Consider the following 8,609-nt stretch of genomic DNA (forward strand, 5'->3'; position numbering starts at 1 on the left):
CCAGAGCACAACTATTACTGATCTGGGACCACACCCTGCTCCCCCGCTCCGTGCCCTTTAACCTCACCAGCATTGCTCCAAACCCTTAAAAACACAGGGGACATGTAAATAGAACCCATTAATCCCCATATCATTCATTCATTCATTTCCAAATAATGGCATTCTGACCAGGAGCACAGAGCTCCCGGGAGTGTCAGCCACGCCCCTGTGCCCCGCAGCAGAGTGGGGCCCTTGCAGCGAGCAGGGGCCATAAATGCATAGATCCCTTTTTCATATTTTGCACACTTGTGGTTCAGTGGAAGAATTCTTGTCTCCCATCCAGCAGGTCCGGGCTTAATTCATGGCGAGCGCTGAGCTGAGTTTTAAGCTTATGTAAGCAGGGAAATGGTCCCTCTATTGTGGGGAACTTTCCTGGCTTATACACTACCCTGGTGGAACTGGCTAGCGAAAGGATCTGAGTCCTTGCTCCCACTCCCTTTACCCAGAGGCCTGCCTGACCTCGAGGGCTCCCCTTCCACTCTCCTGTCTGGCAGAGTCCTTGTAACCCAAACAAGGCTGGGCCCAGGATTCCTGGGGGGCTCAACCCTCAACCTTGTTGTGGTCACTTAGAACAGGACTAGGATGTCCCCACTCCAGGGTGCTCTCTCTGCACTGGGCACCCACTGATCATTACATACAGTTCAAGCAAACGTAATTTATTAACCAGCAAGCGATTTAAAAAATAAGGACAAAATGGGAAAGGTGAGAGGAAAACCGGTCACCCCGCTCTGTGGCACGGGGACACCACAACCAGCGTCTCTGGGATGTCAGGACAGTTCACAGTCTGTCCCGCCCACGTCCCAGGCTCCTTCTCAGGCCCCAGCTGTGCCAGATGCCCTCAGGCTCCAGGTGGCAAGACCCTTCTTTCCAGGGTCGGCCCCCACGTCTAGGTTACGATCCATCCCCTAGTCTGGCCTGCAAGGCCTTTGGCTTGGGGCATCTCCCTGCACTGGTCCCTCTGCCCAGGGTCCCCCTCGCCCTCCCCAGCTGCTCACTGCACCCGGCTCCGGACTGCTCCAGGCCCAGCTCGAGCCCCAGCCCTGCTGCTGCTGCTATGCCTCCAGCATAGCTCCCTGGGCTGCTCCTCTGGCTCTGCGCCCCAGCTCAGTTCAGGCTCCTGCTCCCTCCTTAACTCAGCCCTGCTCCGGGCCAGGAAACTCCAGCTCACACGGAGGATGGGACCCCCCCAGCCTCCTGACTCCCTCATTAGCCTGCCCGCCCTGTCAATCAGGCTGACCTTGAGCATTGACCTCTCCCCATAGCCTTTGAGGACTGTCGGTCTCAGAGTCCTGGTTTCCCATCGACTCGTCCCCTTTCTTTGAAACAGATATGTTGGAATTGGAAAAGGTTCTGAAAAGGGCAACAAAAATTATTAGGGGTATGGAACAGCTTCCATATGAGGAAAGATTAATAAGATTGGGACTTTTCAGCTTGGAAAAGAGACGGCTAAGGGGAAATATGATAGAGGTCTATAAAATCATGACTGGTGTGGAGAAAGTAGATAAGGAAATGTTGTTTACTCCTTCTCATAACACAGGAACTAGGGGTCACCCAATGAAATTAATAGGCAGCAGGTTTAAAACAAACAAAAGGAAGTGTTTCTTCACACAACGCACAGTCAACCTGGGGAACTCCTTGCCAGAGGATGTTGTGAAGGCGAAAACTGTAACAGGGTTCAAAAAAGAACTAGATACGTTTATGGAGGACAGGTCCATCAATGGCTATTAGCCAGGATGGGCAGGGATGGTATCCCTAGCCTCTGTTTGCCAGAAGCTGGGAATGGGTGACAGGGGATGGATCACTGGATGATGACCTGTTCTGTTGATTCCCTCTGGGGCACCTGGCATTGGCCACTGTCGGATGACAGGACACTGGGCTAGATGGACCTTTGGTCTGACCCAGTAGGGCCGTTCTTATGTTCTTTTGGTACTGCGAGAGGGCAAACCAAAAACCACTAAGTTTTAGTAAGGGGCCAACAGTCCCCTTACATTGAGAGGTAGAAATGACTGAATTTAAACTTTAAATATGGGCCAGTTTTCTGACTGTCATTTCAAGTTTTTTTCATCCCAACATGATGACTTTCTGAATGAACCATCCTAGTTCAACCATAAGGTGTTGAGGTGGATGTAGGAGTCCCTGGGTAAAATTTTCAGGATTCTGTGATGCAGCAGGTCAGACCAGATGTTCATAGCAATCTCGTCTGCCTTTGAAATCTATGACTAAACACAAAATATGGTGGTAAATGAATCCTCAGAAACTGCTTCCCCCCCTCCTCTTCCCAGCAGAGAGTAATCCAAGGACGGGGGCTGTTCAGGAAGGACAGATAAAGGATGTGCTCCCCAGGGAGGAATCCAGATTCCAGCATTGTTATGCACCGAGGTGGCCTCCTTGGTAACTTTTACTCTGTGCGAGGTGGCGTCAGGAAATAAACCAGGGGAGACACGGCCGTCCGACCAATAGATGGCTGGCACAAACAGGACAACACAAGAGTGCTTTCACTTAAAGCTACACTTTACTTAGTCTCAAGCACTTACACACGTCCACAACAGGTTAGTACAACACCCCCAACCCTTGATAATTACCGAAGCTGAGTGTGGGTCTCGAGTGGCACAGCGGCAGCCTGTCTACCGGTGGGGAACACAAGCTTCATCCAGAGGGAGAGTCCCGTTCGGAAGAGTCCCCCTACCACAAACTTTCCCCCCCTTATTTATACATTAGTAATAGAATGACATGTCCCTTAAAGAAAACTTGTTAAGCAAGCAGTTCCAATAGTCAAGCAAGAGGCTCCTTCTGATTATCAATTAACCAGATGTGGGTTTTCCAGAGTTTGCAGCCTTGAGGCCCCAATAGAGATTCCTGGGCCACATCCTGCTCTTCTAAAATGCATGTATCAGCAACTTCAACACAATTCTTATCAGGAAGGACGCGGGGCCAAGCTGCCCTTTCTGTGGCACTCAAAACCTCCTCCCCTCCTGCCTTGGTCAAGCTGAGTTTGCTACATGGCCACTTTACGGCCTGCTCACTTGGCTGTTTTTAGCAATAAGCCATAGTGGTTTCAGACACTTTACTGGTTTGCTGACATCTCCCTGTACAGGGCTGGGGCAGGCGCTGAGTCAGGGAGAGAGAAGAGGAGTGAAAATAATAATATTTGGGGAAAATATATAGAATAACGTGAAAGTGGAATGCAATATGGACGGAGTGCCGGCTACAAACCAGCAGGGCCTCAGCAAGGATTGTGTGTAAACTGGGTGGGATTCCTCCACCAATCCTGATCCCCCCTGCCCAACTCCCCTCTCCTATGTCCCACTGACTCCACCCCATACCTCCCCTTAGTCCCGTTTCTCCAGACCCCCTGAGATGGAGTTGCTCCTGCTCTGTAATACTGATGAATGCTGTGTGTTGTCTGGACTCTTGGGGTGATGATGGTATGATTGATTTGGTTTAGTTTAATAGGGGGCTGTAAGCGGGGTGAAACTTAATTCCTGAGCAGGGGGCATGGCCTCAACCGGAATAGGCGTGGCCTCAGCCAGAAGAGGCTGGGCCTTTAAATACCCGGGCCTTTTAAATCACCCCTGGAGCTACCAACTGCAGAGGCGGCTGGAGCCCCAGGCCCTTTAAATTGCTGCCCGAGCCCTGCTGCCAGAGCCCCCCGATAACAGCAGCAGCCCGGGGCTCCAGCGGTGATTTAAAGGGTCCAGGGCTCCACTCTGGTGATGGTGGCTGGGAGCCCCAGGCCCTTTAAATCACCACTGGAGCCCTGCCATGACTACCCCAGGGCTCCGGCAGCGGGGCTCAGGCAGTGATTTAAAGGGCCTGGGGCTCCGGCTGCTGCAGGGAGCCCCGGGCCCTTTAAATCGCCGGCCTGGGGAAGCCGGTCCAGTCCGGCTTACTTTCACCTCTGGCTGTAAGGAGACAACACCCAAACTCTTAGCTTTGAATATTCTCCTGACACACTCCAGTATTCAGTCTGATGAGCCGGGCCAGGGCCTGGGGCCCAGACGGTCAAAAGAACTGGGCAGCTTAAAAAGGCACTCCCTCAAGACAGGGAGGTGGCTGTTCAGGTAATTGTTTGGGGGAAAGACACGTAGACACAGGGACCCTGCTGGGGTGTCTGAAGAAGGTCTGCCTGCCTAGCTGACTGTCAGGGGATGGGCCTTTAGGTGAGACAGCCATGCGTGAAGGCAGTTTGCTATTTCAAAATCATTTTTCTCTTACCTTTTTTTTCTACAGCAAAATAAACACGACTTCGATTTGCAGGAGGCTGCTCTGACCCTGGGCACCACTGATCCCAGATGGACACAGGTGTCTGTCTTCACACTTCCTGCAGTTTTGAGACGGGGAAGAGAAGGAAAATCAGTGATGGGTTTGTTTCTGTATTTGGTAAATGGACAGGAAGTTACCAGCACCCACTGCCGGGGCAGTCATACAGCCAGAGGGAGCTCTGGGGGATGCTTCTTTAACAGGAGAATGTAAGGCATGGAGGGGCAATTTCCATGCCCTGTCACTGGCAAATAGCAGTCACCAGGGACCCACCCCAGAGGTGGCTACATCTCAACACTGGATGACATAACCCCTCTGTCATGGAGTTTGGGGGAGTCTGGGGCCTGTACCCCTCTTCCTGGGATTCACCGTGACTCTCAGCCAGCCAGTAAAGCGGAAGGTTTATTGGACAATAGGAACACAGTCTAAAACTGAGCTTGTGGGTACAACCAGGACCCCTCAGTCAAGTCCTTCTGGGGGGCAGGGAGCTCAGACCCCAGCCCTGGGGATCCCTGCGTTCCACCACCCACACCAAACTGAAACCAACACCCGCCCCCAGCAGGCTCCCTCCTGCAGCCTTTGTCCACTTTCCAGGGCAGAGGTGTCACCTCCCCCGCCCCCTCCTGGCTCAGGTGACAGACTCGCAGGTCTCCCATCCCCAGTGAAACTCCCCAGCCACATTCCCAGGTCAACACTCCCCCTCCCTGCTGCCTCACACCCTCATGGAAGTGTCTGTCATGGGGTGTTTGACTACTCCTGGCGAAATCGGGGATGGGAATGTGAGGGGTTAATACAGTAATATGGTGATTCCCAGAACTCGATTATGTAAGCGGGGGAATAGTCCCGCTCTTGTGGGGAACTTTCCTGGCTTCTGCACGACCCCGGTGAAGTGGGCTAGCGAAAGGATCCGAGTCCTCGCTCCCACTTCCTTTACCCAGTGGCCTCCCTGCCCTTGAGGACTCCCCTTCCCCTCTCCTGTCTGGCAGAGTCCTCGTAACCCCAACAAGGCTGGGCCCAGGATTCCTGGGGGGCTCGACCCCCAACCCTGCTGTGGTCACCTAGGACAGGGGCTAGAGTGTCCCCATTCCGGGGTACTCTCTCTGCACTGGGCACTTCTCTGACCCACTGACCATTACGTACAAGTTAAAGCAAATGCAAGTTATTTAATCAACAATTAATTTGAAAAAGGATAAGGGGAAATGGGAAAGGTTAAAGGAAACACATCACCCTGCTCTGTGGCAGGGAGCATCACAAACAGAGTCTCTGGAACGTCAGGGCTGTTCACAGTCTGTTCCTTGTAAGTCCCAGGCCCCTTCTCCAGCCCTGGCCGTGCTGCAGGGATGCTGCGGGTTGGACACTCGCTCTGGCGGTGGCCACACGCTCTCAGGCTCTAAGTGGCAGGACCCTTCTTCCCAGTGTCGCCCCCGCCCTGTCGGGGTTATGATCCAAGCCTGGCCTGCAGAGCCCCTTGGCTGAGGCGTCTCCCTGTGCTGGGCCCGCTGCCCAGGGTCCCCCTCGGTCCCCCCAGCTGCTCACCACACCCAGCTCCGGACTGCTCCAGCCCCAGCCCCAGCCCCAGCCCCACCACTCGGTCTCTGCTGCTCTGCCTCCAGCTCCCTGGGCTGCTTCTCTGGCCCCTCTGGCTCCGGTTGCTGCAGCTCTCCTCCCAGGGCAAGTCTGCTCCCTCTGGGCTGTGCCTCTGGCTTTGGGGCTGCAGCTCTGCTCCCCGGACAGGGGCTGCTCTCTCTGGGCTGCTTTTCTGCTCTCTCTGGCTCTGGCCCAGCTCTGCCCCGCAGCTCAGCTCGGGCCCCTGCTCTCTCCTTAGCTCAGCCCCACTCTGTCTGATGCAGGCAATTCCAGCTCACAGGGAGGATGGGACCTCCCTGTCCTCCAGACTCCCTGATTAGCCTGCCCGCCCTGTCATTCAGGCTGGCCTGGAGCATTGGCCTCTCTCCATTGTTCCTGGGGGCTGTCAGTCTCAGGGTCCTGATTCCCCATCAACCCGTCCCCTTTGAGTACTGGGGGCTAGCAACTAAAACACCCCGCACTGAACGTTAGTAAGGGGGCAACAGTCCCCTTACATTTACACATTGAGCACTGGGGGGAGTGAGCCCCTCATCCCCTGCCCCATGGGGAATAGAAAATTGTCCAGCCAACTGCCTTGTTAGCAGCAGGAAGCCACTGATGCCCCAAAGCGGGGGGAGGGCTCTGGCTTTGCTGCCTACTAAATATGGGGCAAGCCTCTTTCTTCAGCAAACACTTGAATGGCGATAAAGGGGGAAAGGAATGAGTCCCCACCGACAGGGGAAAGTTGATCATTTGGGATATAACTCCCTGTAACCTCCACTGTGGACTCAGGGCAGCCGGTTCCCTCCACAAAAGGAGAAGTTGCTGTAAAGAAAAGAGGAAGGGAACAGCCCCTGAGCTGCGAGGGTTTGTAATTGACATTTGATAATTACCTGGAAAAGGCAAACTCTTGAGACTTGACTTTAGTTCAGTCACTAAAGAGAGAAAGGTGGAAATCTGAGGAATGTTGGATCAATGTTTGCAAACGAGAGAGGAAAGTGGGAAAGATTTTATATCAATAGTCAATAATGAATAGAGGTCATTTTTCAGTTAATTTTTTCTCAATTTTTAATAAAGAGACAGCAAGGAACATAGTTTGCAAGGCTGTTATATCCATATTCCAGAATTTGAAGAAAAGAGCAAAATGAGAGGAGTTTTGATGTTAATATTTTATAATTAGAGACAGAGAAAATCTCAGGATATATTAAAATAGTTATTGATAACTTGAGAGAAAAAGGGGCAAAATTTGAGGGTATTTTATATCAATCTTTGAAAATTTTGTGGGAAAATGAGTCGAAGATTAACTATTTGATAATGAGAGAGAGAGAGAGAGAGAGAGAAAAGCAAGATCTGTGGGATTTTATATCCATCTGAAACAACTAGAGGGGAAAGTGGGAAAGTCTGAAAGGATTGTACACTTGCTTCTCTGGTCCCCTCCTGTATCCAGGGTTTAATTTGTGCCACGACTTGCCAGGGCTGAGCCACTCTGGGCCTGGCAGTTCAGAGCCGCGGCCGCTCTGGTGCTTGGTGAGTCAGTTATGAGAGAAAAAAAAAATGGCATGAGCCCCAGCACCTCTTTCCTTACAAATGAAGCCCAGCCTGGGCCTGTCCCGGGCCTGAGCACCCCATCGCCATGCAGAGGCAGCCACCCACTGTCGATACGAGGTGGGTGAGGTATTAGCTTTTATTGGACCAACTTCTGTTGGTGAGAGAGACAATTTGGCCCAATAAAAGATATTCCCTCACCCGCCCCTTCTCTCCCATCTCCTGGGACCGACATGGCCCCAACTCCCACCCCAGAGGCAGCCATGTCTCTGGGGTCCCCCAAGCTGCACCCACTAACCCCCTGCCCAGTTAGGGGCTGACTTGGGGCAATGCTTTCCCACCTAATCAAGGACAATTTCCCCCAGATAAAATGGGTGGTAAAACATCCCCAGTGTGAGATTTTTAATTGAAAATCAGAGAGAAAATGGGGTAACGTGTGAGGAGGAGAATGAGGAAAGGGCCAGTAATGTGAGAGAAAGGGGGAATGTAGGGGGATTTTACATCCCTATGTGAGGGTTACGCAGTAAAGGGAAGCACAGGGGAAAATTTGATCGGGATTTGACAGGGAAGCGGCAAACCAGGGAGAATTTCATCAATCCCCTGGAATCTCCTGCCTGCACAGAGATAGTTCAGCCTCCCTGCCTCCTCCCACCTCCATTTCTGGCTTATTTTTCATCCCTCCCTTCCTGACCCTGCCCGCCACCCCAGACACACCCAGGGGACACCCCACTGGGGCCCGCTCTCGATCCCCCTGACACCCCTCCCCAGTTGTGCCCCCAGAGCAGACCCTGGCAAGGGCGTTGAATAGCAGCTTCACTGTCATTAACTAGCTCCGATCGCTTTTAAGAACCAGAGAGCAGGTTCCCGGGGGCTGCAGATCTGAGCCCCCAGGGCCCCCGGTGCAGAGAGTCATTTCCTGCCCCCTCCAGGTCCCGCTCAGTTGCCTGGAGTCTCTGCCCCAGGGGCTGATGTGGGCAGAGGCCGGGGCTGCCCCAGGGGGCTAGTTCCAGCTGGAGACAGTCTAGGGTTGCCAACTTTCTAATAGCACAAAACCGAACACCCTAGCCCCACCCTTCCCTGACGCCCCGCCCCCCACTCACTCCATCCCCCCTCCCTCCATCGCTCATTTTTACTGGGCTGGCACATGGAGTTGGGGTGCGGGAGTGGATGAGGGCACCGGCTGCAGGCTCTGGGGTGGG

This window comes from Eretmochelys imbricata, chromosome 28, assembly GCF_965152235.1.
Source record: "Eretmochelys imbricata isolate rEreImb1 chromosome 28, rEreImb1.hap1, whole genome shotgun sequence".
Taxonomy (NCBI): domain Eukaryota; kingdom Metazoa; phylum Chordata; order Testudines; family Cheloniidae; genus Eretmochelys; species Eretmochelys imbricata.